The sequence below is a fragment of the Miniopterus natalensis genome, chromosome 6, assembly GCF_054644295.1.
Source record: "Miniopterus natalensis isolate mMinNat1 chromosome 6, mMinNat1.hap1, whole genome shotgun sequence".
NCBI classification, from domain to species: Eukaryota; Metazoa; Chordata; class Mammalia; order Chiroptera; family Miniopteridae; genus Miniopterus; species Miniopterus natalensis.
This window is the reverse complement of record NC_142086.1, coordinates 4,053,226-4,075,833: the sequence shown is the minus strand read 5'-3', so window position 1 is coordinate 4,075,833 and position 22,608 is coordinate 4,053,226. Positions and strand designations below refer to the sequence as shown.

At 46.3% G+C, this 22,608-nt stretch overlaps 1 protein-coding gene across 1 annotated transcript in view; it reads left to right on the top strand.

Moving 5' to 3' along the window:
- The window catches only part of SLC9A9 (solute carrier family 9 member A9), a 484,070-nt gene that overhangs the window by 305,732 nt on the left and 155,730 nt on the right, over window positions 1–22,608 (top strand). The gene's annotated exons all lie outside the window — the stretch shown is intronic.

Here is a 22,608-nt window from a genome sequence, read left to right as displayed (position 1 = left end):
GGCCCCCAGGTCGCGGTGCCTGTAGATGGTTGCCGCAAGGTGAGCTATGCGGGTAGCAGGCAGCGTGGCAAAGACTCACAGCTTGTGCCAATTGCGAAAACGGGTAAATCTGTTTTTTAATGCTATCTTCATTTAAGTGTGTCTTTGACCCAGATCCTCATTTTCATATTCCAAATGTAATGATACTTTAGGTGAATCACGTTTTATTTCTAGAGCCGTACGTCTTGGTGGGTCACACACTCCGTCCCGGGGCCCTGCCTGTTCTCTGTGAGGCAAATTCACACCCATCTCTGCCTGACCGGGAAAGGACTTCCAGGAAAATTACTACAGACAAGGGCCTTATTCCAGCACCAATACAGTGCCTGGCACTTGGTAGGATTGAATAAATAACTGACATGGAAAATTAAATGACTATAACCACAAATGCAATATTCTTTTGTTAAGCATTTACTGCTGATTTTCTATGCATTTGGCAGAGGAAGCAGAAGCAGGGAGTTTACTTAGTAAGAAGTTTAGTGTAAGGAAGCTTATGCCTAAGCTACCTAACCTGGGCCAAGGCTCCGCTCTGAACCAAATTCAAGCAAAAAAGGGCCTCTCGCATTGTGAACGTTGGCCAAGCTCATAAAAGGGCTCTGACCAAGGTGAGTGGAAAGTGTTATGAAACGCTTGCTGAATGGCCTAAGCATACAAGTGGCTGCAGTTCTTTCCCAGGGGCGGTTACTGTGGGCTCCTATGGACGCGCACACATCGCGCTGAGCTCCACAGCCCTGGGCCGGGAGAACTGTTGGTAAGAAGGCGGTGTGCTCAGATTCCTGGAAAATAACATTCGGCCGGTAGATTCAGACTTGCAAAAATCAGGGCTTGGAAGACAAAAGTTAGAGGTTACCGATCTCCACAAGGAAAAATATCCAATATGCTATCAGGTAAATTAGAATATTCAGAAAATGAAATGGTGTCAACATTTCTTCAAGTAGTGCGAATACAACCTATTTTCTACTGCTGCTTTCATATCCTGAAGAGGGTGACACGTTTATCCTCGTGCTCACGCAGGGATTCCCAGCGGCATCGCTGACCCCAGGGTGCGGGAGCCTAGGCGGCCTCTCACCTGCAGGTGGGCGCGAGGGAGCTGCAGTAACGGGGCGGGGCAGGCTGCGCGGTTATGGAGGTTACAGGCCGGGGCAGGGCGGGGCAGGGCAGGGCCAGGAAGGAAAGGTGGCGATGCCCACCTCAGCCCCACAGCGAGGGCCCTGGAGGCCCTTGACGGGGTCACTGTGCCCTGCGGGGCGCAGCGCGGGGCTGCCCGGGCAGGGAGATGCCCGGCAGGATTGGGTTCGAAGGGCCCACAGACTCAATGCCAGGCTTGGCCGCCAGCCAGGAGGAGAGAGAAATAAGGCGAGGTTGGGGTATTCAGGGAAGGAGCTGGGGGCTCCAGTCTGGAGGGGGGCATGGGAACCTCAGCTGGGAACGAGAGCGTTACCCGAAGTCAGGGCAGAGACCCAGCAGAGGGGACCGAGGCCAGCGTGAGGCGGCCACCAGAGGGGCAGGCCCGGGGGCCAGGGCGTCCGCGCGGGCAAGGGCACCGCAGCGAGGCCGAGTTACAGCTGCGTGAGCCCCGACCCGCCGCTGGGCTCAGTCACCCAGGCCCGGGTCCGCCTCCAGGAGCCCGCCAGGGCCTGAGAGCGCGTCTCTACCGCATCCAGCAACGCCTGGACCCGCCTGCCCGGAGACGGGCTCATACTAACCGCCGCGCGCCGGGCTGCGGGGCAGGGGGACGGCGCGGTGTGACCGCCCAGGGCCAGCGCCGGGGCGGCCGGCTGGAGGGGCGCCGCGGGGGCGCGGGGCGGGGGCGCGCGGGGCGGGGGCGCGCGGGGCGGGGGCGCGCGGGGCGGGGGCGCGCGGGGCGGGGGCGCGCGGGGCGGGGGCGCGCGGGGCGGGGGCGCGCGGGGCGGGGGCGCGCGGGGCGGGGGCGGGACAGGCCGGGCCGAGTCAGCCCCCAGGCGGCAGGCCAGCAGCGCCACATAGGTCGGCCCCGCCGTGTTACAGTGACACCAGCAGATGCGCTCGTCTCTGTTGCGGTTTAGAGCACCATGAAAGAAACCTCAGAGCCATCATAGACTCTATTTTATTTACTTTTTATTGAATTTATGGGGGTGACATTGGCTGATAAAACCGCACAGGTTTCAAGTGTACAACTCAACAAGCATCATCTGCACACGCATCGCGCGCTCCACACCCAAAGTCAAGTCTCCTTCTGCCACTGCGGGTCCCCCCTCTGCCCCCTGGCACCTCCCCCACCCTCTCCCTCTGTCACCACACTGCCCTCTTTGTCTGTGTGTCATACACACATGCACACGCACACACATATATATAGTTTGTTTAATCCCTTCATCTTTTTTCACGCAACCCCCAACCCCCCCCAGCTGTCAGTCTGTTCTGTGTATCTATGAATCTCTCTCTATTTTGTTTGTTAAATTAGTTTGTTGATTAGATTCCACCTATAAGTGAGATCAAAGTTGTCTATCTATTAGATTATATTTAGCAAGACCTTCCTTGCTTACAGAACAATGTTTCATTAATCAACTTTCAGATCAGACTCTTTGCATAAAATACCAGAATATAAGTAATCGGACTTTAATAAAATAGTGTGGAAACCCAGGGGCAGGGATGCGAATGGAATAGTGAGTGAGCCAAGCTCCCTCCCTCGCTGTGTCACTTAGTTATACATTTTACATTGCCTTTCCGTCTTGATTGTTTTAATTCTATTTTTTTCCTCTTAAATTATTAGGTCTGTAAAATTGAGTTACCAGAAACTTGAGTTGATATTTTTTATTCCTATAAAATTTGCCATTTAGTCAGAAACTGCTGTAGTAGGATGCAGAGAGTGTTTTATATAAGGAAAAAGTTATGCTACTGACAGGAATTGAACCTTGATGGGAACGACTTTAAGACAGCAATGACCTTGAGCTTAGAGAAACTCAGAATGATCTTTACATGTGAAACAAATTCTCCGTTGAGTAAGTCCTATCTTAGGCACATTCAAACTTCTTGTCCTAAAGCTGTTTTATTTTATTTTTAAAATAATACAATATTTTAATGCAGCAGTTGAAATATATCACAGATCTGTGTTTTTAAAAATTCTAGAGAAAATGAGAAGACTCCCCTGGTATTATCATGGGGGTACTCCTGCAAAAGGCAAAAAAGGTTTTCTTGATTAGGACCCGCTGTCTTCCCCTTTGGGACACATCAGCACTGGTGGTAAAGAAGACCAACCGCAGTCTCCAGGGAGGAGCTCTGCTCTTAGCCAGGGAACAAACTGCCTATAGATGCCAGTAAACAGGACTATCGCCACGATTGCCCAGGCCCACTGATAAACCTCCAAGGCCAACAGGGCAGAGCTCTCTGGCAATGTGCTTAGTGTGGGTGGTAACCCAATCCTTGGTTTAGGGTAGGGCACCTATGGAGCTAACCAAATGCACGAGAACAGACCCCATACCACAGTGTAAACCTTTCCTGGGTTCCCCAGAGAGGAATGCTGGACCCATCTCTTCCAAATACCTGAACCTCAGTACAGAAAGCCTTGCTCACCTGAGAAGCAGAACCTGTATTCCAGGTGGCACTGAACGTGCCTTCAGGAAGACGGCTCCTGCATTTTCCAGATTTTGGCTTCTAACATCTCACACAGTAACAACTTTTATTGAGCACTGATTCTGTGCCAAATATTAGATAATTAATTGTAAGGCACATAGCTTCCCTATGACTCAGCCTCTATCATATGAAATGGGAATAATAATAGTAGCTACCTTCTAGGGTGGGTGGCAAAGTGGCCCAGGGTCACACCACTGTTGGGTTGCAGAGCCAACTCCAGCCCAGGCAGCCTGAGCCCAGGGCGTGTGCACCCAGCTCTTCTGCCCCCTACAGAAATGAGCTCATTCCTAACGCCTGCAATCCTTGATTAACAAATCTTCTGGGGAAAAGAGATGTGCTTTTATAGGCAAGACAAACCTGTTAAAAACAAACACAGTAATCTCCGCCATCACAAGGGATTGGGTTGCAGGGCTCACGGGGCACAGGAGTCTTTGGCCCAGCTCTCCTCTTTGGCCTAGGACAGTCACAGGTAAACAAGACCAGCCGTGCTCCGAAGTAGCCAGGCAGGGAAGTTTGTTGTCCTCAATAGGAATTTGGAATTATGGGAATTTGCCACCCTCATGCCCACTTCCCAAAACTATTCTGGATCTTAAGTCAGATGGATGTTGGCCTCTTTCACAAAACAAACAAATCACACACTGGCCTGTGTCCTTGGCAGAGTGAGTAACTTTCAGTTAGTACATTGTCTCCACTGCCATTATTTTAGCTGAATATTTAAATTCTTTTTGGTTTACGACCCATCCCTATTATATGCCATCCTAGAAGGATTTTTTTATTTTTATCATTTATATCCACTGGCTATAGAGTTTGTAACAAAAGCCATCATAGGAATGCACACAGAGGTAAACAGAGAACTGTCTTAGTAATATTTTTAAATCTTACACAACAGCAGAGTTAAGTACACCTGCTTAGAAGACTTCAATTATTACTGAGGTGAGGAAAGGTCAATTTGATATAACAGAGGAATACAGATAATTAAGTTCCCTCCATTTCTAGCTGAATTCTGTTTGGTTTCCTTCCTAGTATCCAGTCTCCTGCATGTTTAATGACATGCTTTAGTGGTCTATTAACACAGCAAATCAGCATACACACCTTGGAGGCAGATGGTGTGGATCCCACCCCTCCTCCCCCTCTTACTAGCTGTGGGAACTTGAAGAATGAATTCAGTATCTTCATGCCTCAATCCTCTTATCTGTAAAATTGGAATAATAATAGCTACCTGTTTACATTGTCGTAAGGATTAAGTGTTTCCTGTATAAAGAATTCAGGGCACACAGTAAGTACTCAACAAATGTTGCTATAACAATACCTGGATGACCAATTTGGAGCCTTTTCTTGTCCAAACACGCTTTTGCTGCCTATGGCATAGATATATATATATGTATGTGTGTGTGTACACACACACACACACACACACACATATATAGTGTTATCAATTAATTGTATTTGTGAAAACATGGCTTACATGAAAAATAAAAAGAAATTATAGTCTTTGAGGAACTTAGTTCATTTTATGTAATAACTAGATTCATCAATATTACAGCTAGCTCCTATTTCTGAATTCAAAATTATAAACTTCTTAAAGAAAAATGCTTACAAAAAGCAATATATTTATCCAACAGCCAGAGAGATTCTTTCTAGAACACGCTTCTATTTCTTCCTTAATATATTCTCTGCTTAGGTACTTTTCTGATATTTAATTAGCACCATTTCATCAATATATATCAATTTTATTATTTTGTATTGCTTTTGTACCAATTTGTATATTTTGTATCAATTTACATCAGTTGGCAGGCCTGAGAAATACCCTGTATTTATTTGAACGTGGACTCATACTTTATATTTTCCACCCCTAACCCCCATTTAAAATTGTTCTATTTTCCAGAGGCTTTTCTAAAAAATGGTTCATAGCTTCAAATATTTATTGTTCAAATCAATCTAGTTCGGCATACTCTATTAGAGATATTGGATGAGACTAGAAACTTATTGCTAACCTAAAAGTATCCTAGGTTTATAATCCGTATTATGAATTAGCAGCTTGTAAATTTGCTTCCAATACCATCTGGGCTCTTTAATATGCTTTCTTTCTGTGTACAGAATCTTTTCAGTTTCAGAGATAATAGTCTTTATCTTGACAACTGCTAACTGTCTTCCACTAGCCATGTTCGTATTTCTCCAACGTGCTCTTGAGAACATCATTATCAATAAACTTCCCTCATTTATTAAGTTTATCAAACAATGAACATTCAGTTCTATTAAAGAGAATTTATTAGCCTGTTGTCATAAAGTATTATCCAGTATAGGAGCTAGAAAAGCGCATCCTTGGACCCCACTCCAGACGTTCTGATTCAGAAACTCTGGAGGTGAAGCCAGTGATGTGTGTTATGATATGCCCTCCGGGGGCCAGGTGCATGCTTGGGCTGGAGAATCCATGCCTTGGTCTGATAATGGAAAGAAGCAATGCTGGAGATATTGAGTTTGTCTCCCTAAGATCCTGCACAGAATCCCCAGTGGTTCCTCCATACTGCTCTTAAACTCTTCAACATCATGTTCCTTTCTATCTAAAAATAAAACCCAAGCCAGTTGATTTGCACATTTCTGTCTGAGTTAATCCTGGCCGCTCTCCACTCCACCATATCTCATCTGTAAAGCTGTAGATGATACTTTAGCCAAAACAATATGAGATGAGACTCCTGAATTTTCTCAAGGTTCTAAGCACCAGCAATCCTGCAGTGACCCCAACAACACTGTGAAACAGGCCAGGATGAGAGCATCTTGGGCAGGGAATCGTCCACACCTCTGAGCAAGACCACCAGGGGTTTTAAAGCCTTCCAGTGAGAGCCCCAAGCAGAAAGCCACATGTCTACTTTGAGCCAGATCTTGTCCTTTATTTTTTCTTTATTTAAACCATGTTTTATTTTTAAATTACAGTTGACATACAATATTATATTAGTTTCAGGTTTACACTCTAGTGATTAGACATTATATAACTTACTAAGTGCATCCTAATAAATCTCGTACCCATCTGACACTGTACATAGTTGTTACAATATTGCTGTCTACATTCCCTGTGCTGTGACTATTTTGTAACCACCAATCTGTACTTCTCAATCTCTTCACCTTTTCCATCCATCCTTCCAACCCAGCTCCTGACCGGCAACCATCAGAATGTTCTCTGTATCTATGAGTCTGTTTCTGTTCTGCTTGCTTGCTTATTTTGTTCTTTTAGATTCAATCACTGATAGGTGTATATTTATTGCCATTTTATTGTTCATATTTTTTATATATTTTTTTTCTTCTTCTTAAAGAGAGCCTTTAACATTTCACATAATAAAGTTTGGTGGTGATGAATTCCTTAACTTCTTTTTGTCTGGGAAGCTCTTTATCTGACCTTGAGTTCTAAATGATAGCGTTGCTGGGTAGAGTAATCTTGGTTGTAGGTCCTTGCTTTTCATCACTTTGACTATTTCTTCCCACTCCCTTCTGACCTGAAAAGTTTCTGTTGAGAAATCAACTGACAGTCTTATGGGAGCTCCCATGTAGGTAACTAACTGCTTGTCTCTTGCTCCTTTTAAGGTTCACTCTCTTTGTCTTTAACCTTTGGCATTTTAATTATGATGTGTCTTGCTGTGGGCCTCTTTGGGTTCCTCTTGTTTAGGACTCTCTGTACTTCCTGGACTTGTAAGTCTGTTTCCTTCATCAGATTAGGAAAGTTTTCTGTCGTTATTTTTTGAAATAGGTTTTCTTGTTCCCTCTTTTCTTCTTCAGTACCTCCATGATGAGAATGTTGGTACGCTTGAGGTTGTCCCAGAAGGCTCTTCATTTTTACAGTTCCTTTTATCTTTTTGCTCTTCTGATTGGGTATTTTTTGCTTCCTTATATTCCAAATTGCTTATTTGATTCTCGGCTTCATCTACTCTCCTGTTAATTCCCTGTAAATTATTCTTCATTTCAGTTAGTGTGTCCTTCATTTCTGACTGGTTCTTTTTTATGCTGTTGAGGTTCTCACTAAGTTCCTTGAGGATCCCCATAATCAGTGTTCTGAACTCCGCATCTGGTAGGTTGCTTATTTCCATTTTGTTTAGCTCTTTTTCTGGAGTTTTGTTCTGTTCTTTCCTCTGGGACATGTTTCTTTGTCTCCTCATTTTAGCAACCTCCCTGTGTTTGTTTCTATGAATCAGGTAGAGGTGCTACGTCTCCCAGGCTTGGTAGAGGAGTAGCATTGTGTAGTAGGTGTTCTGTCGGGGCCAGTGGCACAGCCTCCTGGTCACTCAAGCTGGGCACTCCAAGTCTCCCCCTCCTGCTATAGTTGAGCCTTGATTGCTTTTGGCATATCAGTGGAAGAATTTACCCCTAGGCTGATTGGCTGTAAGGACTGACTTCGAACACCAACCTCCTTGGAGAATCAGCTGTTCAAGGGCCCACCCCACAGAGCAGGACTAACTTCAGCAGGGCTCTGGTGCTTGCTGGGTCTACCCCTTGAGTGTGTCACTTGTAGAGGTGGTTGGGTGGTGTTTTGACTTGGTCTGGGGCCACCCACCATGTATGCTGGCTCTGGGGGCTTCTGGGAGGTGCAGGCCAAGGTCAGTCACAACATGTGTTCTGCCCAGGACTACCTGGCATGAGCTACAGAGTGATCTGTAGATGGCTGCTACTTGTGCTGGGCTTGGAAGTGCCCCAGAGAGGCTAAGCTGCGAACCAGGGCTGTTTGCTGCTAATGCTGGGCCTGGGGCCACTTAGCCAGGTGTATGGGGCAGGCAGAGGCCAGATGTTGCTTATTTGAGAGATTTTAGGAAAATTTGAACCATGAGCCAAGACAGGCCATTTATATGGAAAAGCCACTGGAAACAGTTTGGGCAGGCCTGGAAGTTGGGTGGGGTAGGGTCTCAGGTAATCACCAGGGCAGGGTGAACAGTCATAGCCAGGTTGATAGATACTCAGAGATGGTGTCTGCCTGCCAGCTCTGTTGGGGGGAAGGCTCAAAAAAGGCACAATGGCCTCTGCCAGCACTGCTGTCTGGCTAGAAAGCTGCCCCTGCTCAGCTCTTGTCCTGGTTCCAGACAATCTAGTTCCTCCCTGTGTGTCCCAGGTTCCTTTCAAGCTGCTGCCCTTGTGCTGCAACTCAGAAGGAGTGAGTCAGAGTAAGTCATGTGCAGGCCCTTTAAGAGTAATACCTGAGATTCCAGCAGCCTTCTCATCACTCAGCCACAATCCTCGCTGGTTTTCACAGTCAGAACTTATGGGGACTTCTCTTTTTGGCACTGGAACCCTGAGCTGGGGGGCTGGTGTGGGTCTGGGACCCCTTAAGGGCCCCTCAGGGGGTACCACTGCAGGTGAGATATCCCTCTGGATTTTTATCTCCACATGTGGGTGTGGGACCAGCCCATTCTGTGTCTCCACCCCCTTACCAGTCTCAATGTGGCTTCTTCTTTAAATCCCTACTTGTAGGACTTTCATTCAGCTAGATTTCAGGTGGTTCTGAATGATGGTTGTTCTGTAGTTTAGTTATAATTTTGATGTTGAAAATAGTGATTTTAAATCAAAAGATGGAACCTGTTACTCAGAAGGCTGTAGAGAGGGTTCCAATTCTGGTCAAGAGGGAATAAGCACATTTACTCCCATGTCTTTTCCTCTGAATGCAACTAAAAGCCCTGGAAAGAATACATGTAGCAGTTATCTAAGGACTCTTAAAAATAAGTGGTAGCAGAGAGGTTTGGGAAGGAAACCAGAATTCAGAGTACTATCAAGCAGCATTGAATTTTTCACCTTTTTCCTGTCTGGAATCCCTTGACCTGGGTTCAAAGGCAGTTCAAAGACCAGAATTATGCAGCAAAGAAAACAAAAAACTGCAACATAAATTCTCTGTTTTCTGACACAAGGTACAGGAAAGAGGACCCTTGTGGATCAGAAGAGAGAGGGAAAAACCCTGGGGGCCTGTGTTTGTTTTGTTATTTATTTCATTCTCTCTCCCAATATCAGGCAGTCCTGATGGCAGCCAGAGTTGGGCAGATTCCTGAAAGTCCACATTTTCTCTGAGTGGTAAAATATTAGTTCACAGTACACCGTGAAAAGTTAGGAACTTATATTTTCTAAATCAACCACTGAGAAAGTCTAAAGAATGAGAAATAGTAGCAAAAATCCAATAGATGATATGGAATACACCATGAATATCAAAGAAGGTGGGAGAGGGAAAAATGGGGAACAAACAGAAATCAAGTAATAAGATGGTGGATCAAAATCCCAGTATACCACTAATTACATTAAATTTAAATGGTATAAGGACATCAATTAAAAGAAAGGTTTTTTTCTGTCTCTAAGAAACACACTTTAAATATAACAATATAGGTATGTAAGACATAAAAGAATGAAAAAGATGTAAAAAGGATGTACCAGGCAAATCCTAACCTGAAGACGGAGTGACCACGTTAATGTCAGGCAAAAAAGTCTTCAGAGCAAGAAAATTTCTCACAGATAAAGAGAACATTGCATAATGATAAAAGAGTCAACTTACCAAGAAGACATGACTATATAAAATATATATGCATATAGCAACATAGCCTTAAAATATTTTAAGCAAAAACTTGTGAATCTGCTCTGCCAGCATGGCTCAGCGGTTGAGCATCGACCTGCTTAGGTTCTATTATATGGCACAGTTAACATAAAAAGGAAAATTATCTGGAGGTGCTGATGTGAGCTATTTTATAAGCAGAGAGTTTTCTCTGTCTGGTCACAGAAAAGGAGTTCAGAACTTCAGAACATAAGAAGGATTTGATCCACCCTTGTTGCTCGAAGATGAAGGTAACCATGTGGCAAGGAACGCCTGCAGTGTCCAGCTCCTGAGGGCATCCTTGGCTAACAGCTGACAATGAAAAAGGGGCGGTAAGCCTTAAACTGCAAGGAACTGAATTCTGCCACAAGAGTGAACTTAAAAGCAGATTTTCCCCCAGAGCCTCCAGACAAGACCCAACCATACTTTGATTTCAATGTTGTGATACCTTAAGCAAAAGATCCAGTCACACCGTGCCAGGCATCTGACCTACAGAACAGCAAGCCAATAGCAGGTGTTGTTTTAAGTTTTCGAGGTTGTGGTCCTGTGCTACACATCAATGGAAACCTAATACAATATCCATAGGCCAAACAATGAACCTTGACTTCAACTTCAGACTTTATACAAAAATTAACTCAAATTGGATGATAGATCAGAATGTATAATATAAAACTATAAAATTTCCAGAAGAAAATGAAGAGAAAATCTTCATGATCTCAAATTGGGCAAAAGATTCTTAAAAATTATACCAAAAGCATCATCCATAAAAAAATGAAATATATTTTGTATTGCAAAAGACACTATTTTAGTAGTCTGAAAATACAAGCTACAGACTTGGAGAGAATATATTGCTGGGGGAAATGCAAAACGATACGTCCTCTCTGTAAATCACTGCAGCCGTTTCTTATAAAGTTAGACATACAATTACTCCACCATTCAGCATTCTCTCCTGGACATTTATTCTAGAGAGTATAATAGGAATGGATAACAGCATCCATCTCTGAAGATAAAGTGTGTGAAGATTAAGTGAGAAAATGCATGCTAAAGTCCTTTGGGCAGCACCAAACACTCATTAAATAACCCCCTTTACTCACAGCATTTGTTAGAAATGTCAGGTGAATTTTAATAGCATTTTCAGCGTATGTCGAGAGAATCACATAGTTTTTTTCCTCTACTTTATGGATGTAATGAAATATATTGATAGATGCCCTGATATGGAATTGTCCTCCTACTCCCAGGATAGCTATATTATTTCCTGCACTTTGCTATCTATAATAATAACTGAGATTGGTCTAAAGTTTTCTTTTTCTCTCTTCGGGGTAGCGACTGTCCTAACTGGGTTAAGATATTTTCAAGACTAAGCTATCTATAGTCACAATATGAACAAAAGACTTTTCTAATTTTTTATGGTCTGAAATAACACAGCATAGAAATGACCAAGTATTTAAAGGCTAGTTAGAAGTGAGCTGTCAGCCACCTGCCTCCTGGAATCATTTTAATGGTAGGTTTTTAATCACCTTTCCAGTGGCTTCTATGGTAATTGGTGTATTCAAGTGTAAAAGTATCATTTTGTAGCTCGAAAATGGCCAAGTATTGGCAATTTCATCTGCTTCAACCTAATAGTGAAATAAATATCCATATGCCTTTCACATAGTTTTATCCGTTGTAAGAAAGTTACCCATTTTGCTTCCTAGCCTTTCTCTCCGTCTGCATATTATCTCATATATTAAATGTGAGTGTTTTTTATTTCCTGAAGCATGCATCTTTGAAGAACAGACATTTTCTTAGATAACCAAAATACCATTGCTATGCTAAAAATATTAGAAACAGTTAATAATTTTATCAGTACATATTCAGATTTTCTCAATTGTTGCAAAAAAAAAAGATTGTATTAATGTTTTTAAATTCAGGATTTAATCAAGGTTACGTATTGCATTTGGTAAATTTTTTTAATCTCTTTAAATCAGTTTCTCCTCTTTTTCTCCCTGGTGACATTAATTTTTAGAAGAATCCAGGTCAGCTATTTTGCACACTGTTCTACATTCTGGACTTGTTTGTTTCCTTATAGTATCAATTAATACATTCTTCTCTCTGTTATATTTCCTGTAAACTGGAAGTTAGGTGGAGGCTTGAAATTCAGGTTGAGCATTTTTGGCAAGAACACTCAGTTCTCCCTAATAGCGCGTATTTCATGTCGTCAGGCAGTAGTCCGGCTGCTCCTGCGTCACGGCGGCTCCCCACTGCAATGGTGGAGCTGCGCCTCTGTGGTCCCTGTGTAACCCACGGGGCAGTGCTTGCGCGCTGTGTGCATGCCCTCTCCAGCAACCTCGCCCTCTCTGTTCAGCATCCATTGCTGATCCTTGCTTGATTCAACGATTACATTTGAGACAATCCCATTTTGATTTCTCTTCGATAATCTTTTGAGAGTTTCTTACTTCACCAAATGATTATATTACCACCTTTTTGTTTATTTTTAATTTGTCAAATTATGAGAATATAACCTGTAATAAGTCTATTTTTATTTTTTTAAATATGTTTTTATTGATTTTAGAGAGAGAGGAAGGGCTAGGAAGAGAAAGAGAAACATCAATGTGAGAGAGAAGCATCAGTCGGCTGCCTCCTGCACGCCCCCTACTGGGGATCAAACCCGCAACCCGGGCACATGCCCTGACCCGGAATTGAATCAGGGACCTTTTGGTGCCCGGGGTGATGCTCAACCAGCTGAGCCACACTGCCCAGGGCAATATAATTCTATTTTTAAAATGTAAGATTTTCTTTGTGATCGAGTGTGGCTAATTTGGGTATATGTTCCATGGACATGAAAAAAGTATATTTGCTATTTTTAAGAAAAAGTTCTGTCCATAGTTATTAAACTGAGTTTCTTGATTATGTCACTCAAATTCTCTACATCCTTGCCTGTGTTTTGCCTAGCTGTCAGCTTCCGAAAGAGGTGGCTAAGTGGCCCGGCATAGCTGCCCCTAACCTGGGCACAGCCTTTGCGTCCCTCTGGAGCCGTGTGCGGTGCAGCCTTTGACGCTGGCGGAGACGCTGCGGCCTGGCCTTCGCGTTTGTTTGCTATGCTTTTCTCATCTCGATTCTATAGGACCTCCTGCAAAGCCTCTGATTTTCTTGTCTCTGCCTGTATTTGAATATAAAGAAATCTCTCCCGACTTGCTGTCTACCCACAGGCCACTGTGGCCCCGCTCCTCTGAGCGCCCATCTTGGTGTCCAGCGCTTGCTCTCTTGGAGCCATGCCGGCAAGTCAGTTTGCAGCACCCACCCCCGAGGCCCAGGCTCAAGCAAACACTCGTCCTGGAGCCGTGCCCCGGTGTGTGCGGGGTTTTCTGCCGTCCGCGCTGCTTAGCTTTCAGGCCACCTGGACCGATACATGCACCTTACTCCTCACCCCTCCCCATCTCCACCCTGGCAACCACTGTAATTGTGGGGCCTATGCCCCCACAGTGCAATGTGCCATTGCGAGTACCAGCCTCTGGCCGCCTCTTTTCCTTCATTCACTCAATATTTACTGAGCTCCTAACCTGTGTCCGCCACTGGATAGAGCATAAAATGAAAGAGGCAGAAGCCCTGCCTTTGTGCAGCTGACACAGCACCCCACGTCCCACGTCCCACGTCCCACCTCCCACCTCCCACGTCCCACCTCCCACTCCGCCCTTGCCCCACTGCCTTCTGCCGCAGGTTTCTGGTTCAGGCAAGTTCTCTGCACAGGAGCGTGGGGCCGGGAGGAGGTGTGCTCGGCAGCCTGCGCGCAGGCCCGGCCGCTTTGTTCCATGAGGCGGGCGTGGGTAGGCCCTGGTTGCCTCTCAAGATACCTCTATCGGCCTTACGATCATTGAAAACTCCTGTGAGACTCTAACACTACTTTGTTCATTACTTTGGGGTTTCAATGATATTGGAATTTTTTTGTCTTTTCTGGGCCTTCAAAAGCATTCTAACAGGAAGTTAGCAGGGATACCACGGGGGGTGTTAACTGGAAAGCATTTAAACAAGGCGCACGGGCATTTGCAAACTAGGACTTAACTCTGTCTTCTTGTTTCAAGGTCAACTTGAGGCAATGTTTTCGGAGAACTTTTCTGTTGGCCCAAAAACAAACCCCAGAAAACTGTAAGAGTACATGTATTTTGTAAAACTACTGATGTATATTGGTGCTATAGTTTTGAATTTTTTGTTACTTAATATTTCTGCCTTCAACCTTCAACACAAACATTTGGCGAGAGTTCTTCTTTGGTCATTGGACCGAATCCTCGACCTGTGTAACTCACCAGGACTCCAGGTGAAATGGAAACCTGGACGGTTTACATCTTCCACTTCCCCTCAGGCTGCTCATGCTGGAGGAACAAGCAATAGCGCCGTGATGTTGGCTTGTGCAGCAGGTGAGGCTGGGGAGACACGCAGGCAGCTTCGGGTATGACGCACACGTGGAAACAGGCGAGCAGGATGTGGCTAACCGTGCATTCAACACGGAGCTCCGGGACTCGCTTGGTTATACATGCACCCTCTTCCAAACACACGTGCGCATGAGGCCATGCACTGACGTGGGTGCACATACACACGCCCCTATAGCTCAGCCACATTGAAGAGCTTTCATTTCCCCCAAAACGCCGCCCTGCACCCTCAGGACAGGCTCCTCCCCGGGACGCTCTTTTCTCCTTCGGGCCTCGAGCAACCAGGAGTCAGCCGCCGCTCTGAGAGCCTGTCTCTCCGGCAGCGCCGTCCCCCCCCCGGAACAGGTCCCTTCCTGCTCATGCCCCCACCGTGGTCCGCGCCCTTTCCTTCCTGGCTGACCACACCTCACAGAATTCCCGGCCCCCTAGAGTATCTGAGTGCCAGCTCTGGACCCTAGACTGTGAGACTCCCAAGGGCAAATTGCGCACGCAGTAGGTATTCAGGGCCTTTGGTAATCATCCTAAAGCCCCTTCACAGCCTCACTGTGCTAGGCGAGCTCCTTCACGCCTCTCTCCTCCCCTCCGTCCAGTCACCTCTTCCTCAGCCCTCTTTCAGCTGATGATCTTCCCAGTTCACTGCGAGGAGAGGAGGTAACTTGCACGGGGTCCCCCTGTATCTACCTGCTGCCTGCGTCAGGGCCCTAAATTCCACCTTCCGTCCTGTCACGAGGGGCAGCTGGGCCTGGCTCCAGTTAAGGCTCCAGTCCTTGTATTGGTGCGTCAGGCGCGCTCTCGCTTGCTGGAGACGTTACTCCACCGTTTGTCTCTCTTCTCTCACATCCTCATTTTGTGGATGAAACCCCCAGTCTCTCCACTGGAAAATTTTAAAGCCGAGTTGAATTGTTTTCATCTTAAAAAAACAAAACACCTTTCTTGTCCATACATCTGCCTTCATCTCCAACCTCATTTTCTGTTGTGTTTTATAGCAAAGTCCCCTCAGGAGAGTTTTGAATTCAGTGTCTGCAAGTCCTCTCCTTCCACTCGCTCGTGAGCTCACTCTGCTCAAGCAGTGGCCCGTCATTTTCTCAGAACTGTTCTCACTGTCTTGATGCCCCCGCATGTCGCTAAATCCGGTGGTCAGCTCCCCTCTCACCCTCACTGCACACCGACGGCATCTAACCCAGCCATCCTGCGCCTGGTCGAGGCCCTTTCTGCTCCTGAGCTCCAGGACACACTCCCCTAATTTCTCTATTGCTTTCCTAGCCCCTATTGGGCAAGTAGATGGTCAGGTTTTGCTGCAGAGACAATAATCCTCCTATCTTAGTGATCTGCGCCCATGAAGACATGTTTCTTGGTTAAGTTATGTTAAGGCTGTGGGTGGGCTGCAGGCCTGCTTGGGTCCGCTGGGCTCTGCCCAGCTGCAGCTTAGCTTGGCTTGACACTGCGAGGGACCAGTGGGCGGGGCCTGGTGCCCTCTGATTTCTCATTTTAAGACCCAGGCTAAGGCAGCAGCCCTATCGTGCTGTTCTCTCCTCGTGGCAGATGGAGCAAGGAGGCTGAAACCCCCAGCCTTTCAAGCTTGTGTGTGTTATGTCTACTCACATCCCACTGCCCCCATGAATCTCAGAGTCCCGTCCCCCAGGAGAAAGGGGTTACCTAGGTGAGGCCTGTTCCTCCTCCTAAGCTCAGCGAGTCTGTCCCGAGCTTGATGCACATCCCCAGAGGACCCAGAGACCCAGCGGTAGACCCGTTGCTGACTCTTCAGAGAATCTGAAAGGCCCGCGCTGGCCGAGAGCCTGAAACAGCAGAGCGAGAGCACAGGCTGGGAGGTGGGCACGGCCGCCCAGAGCACATCCAAGGAGCGCTTCCTTGCGAGGCCAGGGAGCTCAGCAGAAAGAAGCCGGCCTGCAAGCTGTATGTCCAGGAAGCGAGGGGTGGGGGTGGAGGTGGGTGGGTGGATGGATGGATGGATGGATGGAGCACACACTCACATCAGGGAACCACACGTTAGAGCCCGGGGTGGATGGGCCTCACAAACCCAGCATGCCTCACAGTCCACAGGAAATACCACCACAGTCATGCCAGGCCAATGAAACCCCTCGGCCCATTCACCTCGCCCCCTTCTCCTGTCCCCTAGCCTTGGAGACACCAAGCAAGAAAGTAGGAGGGGCGGGGAAGAGCAGGAGGACAAGAGCTGCTGGGGGGGCTCACTTCGAATGACATTCAGAGTCTGATATTATTTCATGTGATTGTACAGATTTCTTACTGAAGTTAGACTGCTTCTGTGGTTACAAGTGAGCAGAGGATTCTTTTAGAAGCTATCTGGGGGTGATAAAGAGCCGTAGCACCCAACTTCACAGAGAAGCAGGTGTGTGTGGAAGGGGAGGGAGGTGTGGCAAAGATGCGCTCTGGGAGCCGCGTTTGCTGTTGCATCCATCTGCCTGGGTCCCTTTATACTTGCAACACGGCTTTGACTTTGTATAAACCTGGCAGCTTCATTGCCGTCTCTGACCGTGAGGATCTGGGGGGCGAGACCTTAGTTTACCATCTACTGGCCTCACATTTGACCTGTTTGGGAACAGGAAATCCAGGCAGCTGGCCAAGCCAGGACCAAAGAATTTTGTGGCTGGGGCGTTGAGCTTCATTTCCTTTTTCACTTATAAACACAGTTTGGGCTGATTCCAAAGTGTTTTTAGGAAGTCAGTAAAAATAGTTTGACATAACGACAGCAGTTTTATGAAATTTCATCTATTGTTTTGACCCTGCCTGTGTTTAATACAGAAATAAAAAGCTTGGCGTGCCCATGGGAGGTGGACGGGTGTTATGTCATTACAGTGCCAACGTCAAGCCGGGAAACTCGAGCCAACCATGCGTTTCCTACTTTCCCGAGCCAAGGAGCGCAACCGAATGTGTGACTAAGGGTAACACGACTCGGTAAAAACTGGGTCTGTGGAATTTTTTTCCTGGCCAAGAGAACTGCAATTCAATTACTACTTGAGTTAAGTGGAAAATATATATTTTTGCCTTCTTTAGAGCTTTTACTTTTAAAGACTTGTTGAGGACATAAGAATTTTGTTACTTTTAAAGATTTGTTGAGAACATAAGATCAAACTTAAACATGATACGTGAATTCAAGTTGTTGGAAACTAAGAAACCCTTGGGAGTATCACCTTCCAGCCCAGTACTACCTTGGGCAGCACTCCTTGGTCCTTACACTTGGAAGAGAGGCTACTGCTTATCAACACTCAACACCAGGCAAATAAAAAATACTCATTTAGACAGAAGTCTGACCAACGTAGTCTCTCATTTGTGGATTTATTTATCTAGTTCTTCATTTCTTAAAATGCTATCCTCCACAGAAGCACCTCAGGGGACAAGCAGCACATTAAAACAGTAATTAAAATAGATAATATAGTTTGACATAACGACTGCAAAGCAGCAATAACATTACAAAGCAGCAATAAAAAGAGCAGCGAAAGAGGCTACATCTTAAAACACTATTATGTTTAAATCCGTAAACAACGCTTACCTGTGGGTGTCGCAGTCACACATGGAAGTGGTGCGGGACCTCGGTGTGCCCTCGAGAAGCCATGAATGGAAATCGCATGGTGATAGAAATGGCTCCCTCCCTCCGCACCCCATCCTACTCTGTCCCCACAGGGGTGGCTGTGTACACCATGCTTCATGTGTCCGTTTAGCCAGAAGGGGTCCCAGAGGATGCAAACACCTCTTTCTTTCCCAGAGGCTGTAACTGGAGTCCTTAGTCATACTTTCATGGCTTAAATGGCATTTGATCATGTTTAAGTACTAGGAAACAAAGAATAGAAACCTCAGAAAACATTCTTCCAACTGAAGTGGAAAATCATTGTCCTTCACCCCCAGCCCTGCCCACTGGGCCCCTCGGCCCACGGTGTTCTCACACAGCGCCTGCACCCCCATCCTGTCCACTCCTGAGCAAGCCCTGCCTGTCTTCACTAACTGGCCTCACCAGTCTCCTTCACTTTCTCATGTTAATATAGGCTACTTGAAATGTGAGGGGTTTTTTTTGTATTCTTGTTTTAAATTTTAAAAATATGTCTTTATTGATTTCAGAGAGAGTAAGGGAGAGGGAGGGAGATAGAAACATCAATGATGAGAGAGAATCATTGATCAGCTGCCTCCTGCATGTCCCTGCCTGGGGTTCGAGCCCACAACCCGGGCGTGTCCCCAACTGGGAACCCAACCGCCATCTCCTGGATCTTAGGCTGATGCTCAACTGCTGAGCCACTCCAGCTGGACAAGAGATGTCAGAGTTTTAAAAGTTAGGGTTTATATGGTTCGCAAGCAATTTATAGAGGCCAATAACACTGTGATTGTCCTGTTTTAAGTGTGGAGAGCTTAGTGAGCGTCTGAACTGGGGAGCTAAACATGCATTCTTCTAGTATTGAAATGGGGGCATATCTTCTCAGAGATGCTGCTCTGTAGCAGCATCTGAGTCCTTTCAGAAACAGTTCCGTAGGAAGTTCATCTTCCTGTCACTGCACCTCCATTTGGGTCTACATCATACTCAAAGGGGAGCATTCTATCGCTCCAGCCCCTGACTCTGCAGCCCTGGCTCCCCCTCCACCCTTCCACCCTCTCCCACTCCAGCAAGGCCAAACCACTCGGGCCATTCGATGCTCCAAGCACCTCACAGCCCAATGCTTTCACAACCTGTTCTCTCCTACCTGAAAGGACCTCTCCCTTTTCACTAGAAGACGTTTTCCATCTCAACTAGATTCATATGGAGTTAAACATGCTCTTCTCTGTGTCTCATCCAGGCACTGACTCCTCTCTTTGTAATTACCTGCATCCTGCCTGGCCCCCTCTGTCACTCTGTGAACTTGCAGCGGGCAGTAACTGTGCCCCAGCAAAAGGTCTGGAGTAACATGCAGTTGAGTTTAGGGCTCAAAGAGCATCGGACCTGGACTTACAACTAGATTTGGATCTTAGATCCACCACTTCCTACCTGAATCACTCAACCCTCAGTTACCTCCTCTGTAAAATGGGGATACCATAGTACTTACATCAGACATTCACTCATTTATTCCACAATACTATTGTTAGATGTCCCTCTGGGCTCTGGGGATCAAGCAGAGAGGAGAAAAGACGAAGACCCCACGTTCCTGGAGCTTGTATAGTAGGAAGAGTGCAGGTAGAAAACAAAGTGTCTGTGCTCTTATCTGGAGATGGTCCTAGGTAAGTGCTGGGATCACAAGTAAGTGGGGTGATGAAGAGTTCTAGAGTTCTCTATTTTAGAAAGGAAACCCTTTGGAAAAGTGACTTTTAATCAGAGACCTCAGTGGGGTAAGTGTTTCAGTGAAGAAAGCTCTAAACGGAAGAAATAGTGAGCAAAAGGCCTATCAGGAGACAAAGAAGCCCAGGTGATAGTGTAGGGCAAGAAAGGTGCAGAGTGGTGGGAGCGGTAGGCCGGGGCTCAGGCATGAAGCAGCTTGGCAGCCATGGCAAGGAGTTGGGTTTATCATGAGAGGGATGGAAAGTCTTTGGAAGATTTTGAACAAGGAAATAAATTACATGATTGAGTAAAATAATGGTTGGATGGATGGATGGATGGAAGGATGGATGGATAAACGAATGGCTGCCTGGAGGATATTTTAAAGAACACTTCACTTATATCCAAGCTGAGAATACAAGGCTGAGGTGAGCAACTCTGAGAAAAGAGCCCACAGAGAGGCTGGCATAGAAAAGACTTTCTTTTTGCACAGCCCATCCTAGGCACACAGTAACCACGTCAACCCAATTCTGCGTTTAGTAGGGTTTCCTACTAAAAAAAAAAGTGCAGATATTGGCTCACAAGAAATTTCCAACTGCAGTCTTAGGTTGTTCTAAATGCTTGGCAGAGGCACACGTGACCTGCCAGAATGCCTCTGACTCACGTTTGGGTTCTTTATGAAAGTGGAAAGACCAAGGGTCACTAAGAAAGTGGCTGTGAATATATGCTAAGATATCTGACACAGTGGGAATGATACAGTAGTGTGATGCTAAAGCTGTTCATCTCATGTTTTCTGAGGGTCCCCCTTATTGACAGATGCAGTCCCCACCTTCCGTGGCACAGCTCCACACCCTTTCTCATGCACCTGAAATAGCATTTAAAGCACCAAAGAGCACCTGGTAAACAGATATTCAACCACATGGGGGGTGGGGGAGAACCCAGAGTGATTCTTCCCCATCCACCAGTGAGTGGACATAGATGGAATTGCCATGACTGTTTCCCACTTGGACAAACAGAAAGGAGGGCTCTGAGAAAGGGAGACTTTAGATGTGTTGGTTTTGATGGAAAGGTGGAAAGATAAAAGATGAGAAAGGTAAAAGAAAAACCTGTGTAGATAAGAATATCTAGGATTCCAGTCAAGATGACAGTATAAGTAAAACTGCACTCAAATCTTCCCACAACCACATCAAAATTACAACCAAACTGCGGAACAGCCATCACCAGAACCACCCGAAATGTAGCTGAGAAGAAGTACTGCAATTAGGGAACTAAAGAAGAAGCCACATGGAGGCTGGTAAAAGCAGTGGATACATGGAATGGCTGGTCCCATGCCCACTGGTCAAGAATAAAAATCCAGAAGTTTATCTTGGCTACAGAGGTGCCCCTGAGGAGCAAGGAGTCCCAAACCCACACCAGGGCCCCCCAGCCCAAGGTTCCAGTGCCATAACTTCTGGCTGTAAAAACCAGTAGGGATTGAGGCTGAGGGCTGCTGAACTCCCAGGTGTTCCTGTTAATGGGCTCATACATATACTTACTCTCAGACTCACTTGTTCTGAGCTCCAGCATGTGGGCAGAAGCTTGAAGGGCACCAGGGACACACAGGGAGGGACTGAGTTGTCTGGCATCAGAGTGAGAGCTAGAGGGGCAGCTTTCTTCCAGAGAAAAGTGCTGCCAAAACCATTGTTCCTTTTCTAAGCCCTCCCCCAAGAGAGCCCATGGTCCTGTGCCCTATTGCGTGTCCATCATCCTGGCTATCATTGTTAGCCCCACCCTAATGATTCCCTGAGACCCCAGCATACCCAGCTTACAGGCCCACCCAGACATTTCCAGTGGCCTTTCCATACAGATGGCCTGTCTTGGCTCATGCCTCAGAGTTCCCTAAAATCTCTCAAACAAGTAGCATCTGGCCTCAGCATGCCACATATCTCTCACTAAGTGGCACCTGGCAGTAGTGGCAGCTGGTCTTGGTTCACAGCTTGGCCTCTCCTGGGTACCTCCAAGCCCAGCACAAGTAGCAACCATCTGCAGATTGCTTTGTAGCTCATTCTGGGTGGCCCCATGCAGGACACAGGTGGCAGCTGAACTTGGCCTGTACCTCTGGGGAGGCCCCAAAGCCAGCACACCTGGTGGACATCTGCAGACCATGTCAAAGTACTACTCAACTTCCTCCACAAGCAACACACTCAAGGGGTAGACTCAGCAGGCACCAGAGTCCCACTAAAGTAAGTCCTGTGGTGGGCCCTTGCACAGCTGAATGTCTATAGTGGCTATAGCCAGTCCTCAAAGCCAATCGGCCTGGGGGTAAATCCTTCCCATTGGGATACCAACAACAATCAAGACTCAACGACAACAGGAGGGTGTACACAGCCCACGCAGGTGTGGAGGGTGCACCTGGAGTGCCCAGCTGAGGTGATCAGGGAGGCTGTGCCACTGGACTGATCCCACAGGACACCTACTACATTAGGCCACTCTCCAAGCTCGGGAGACATAGCAGCTCTACCTAATTCATAGGAATAAGCACAGGGAGGCTGACAAAATGAAGAGACAAAGAAACATGTTGCAAATGAAAGAACAGAACAAAACTCCAGAAAAAGAACTAAAAAAAATGGAGACGAGCCACCTACCAGATGCGGAGTTCAAAATGCTGGTTATAAGGATCCTCAAGGAACTTAGGGGAAGAGTAGATGAATTTAGTGAGAACTTCAACAAAGACATAGGAAACATAAAAACAGAAATAGAAAACATAAAAAAGAACTACTCAG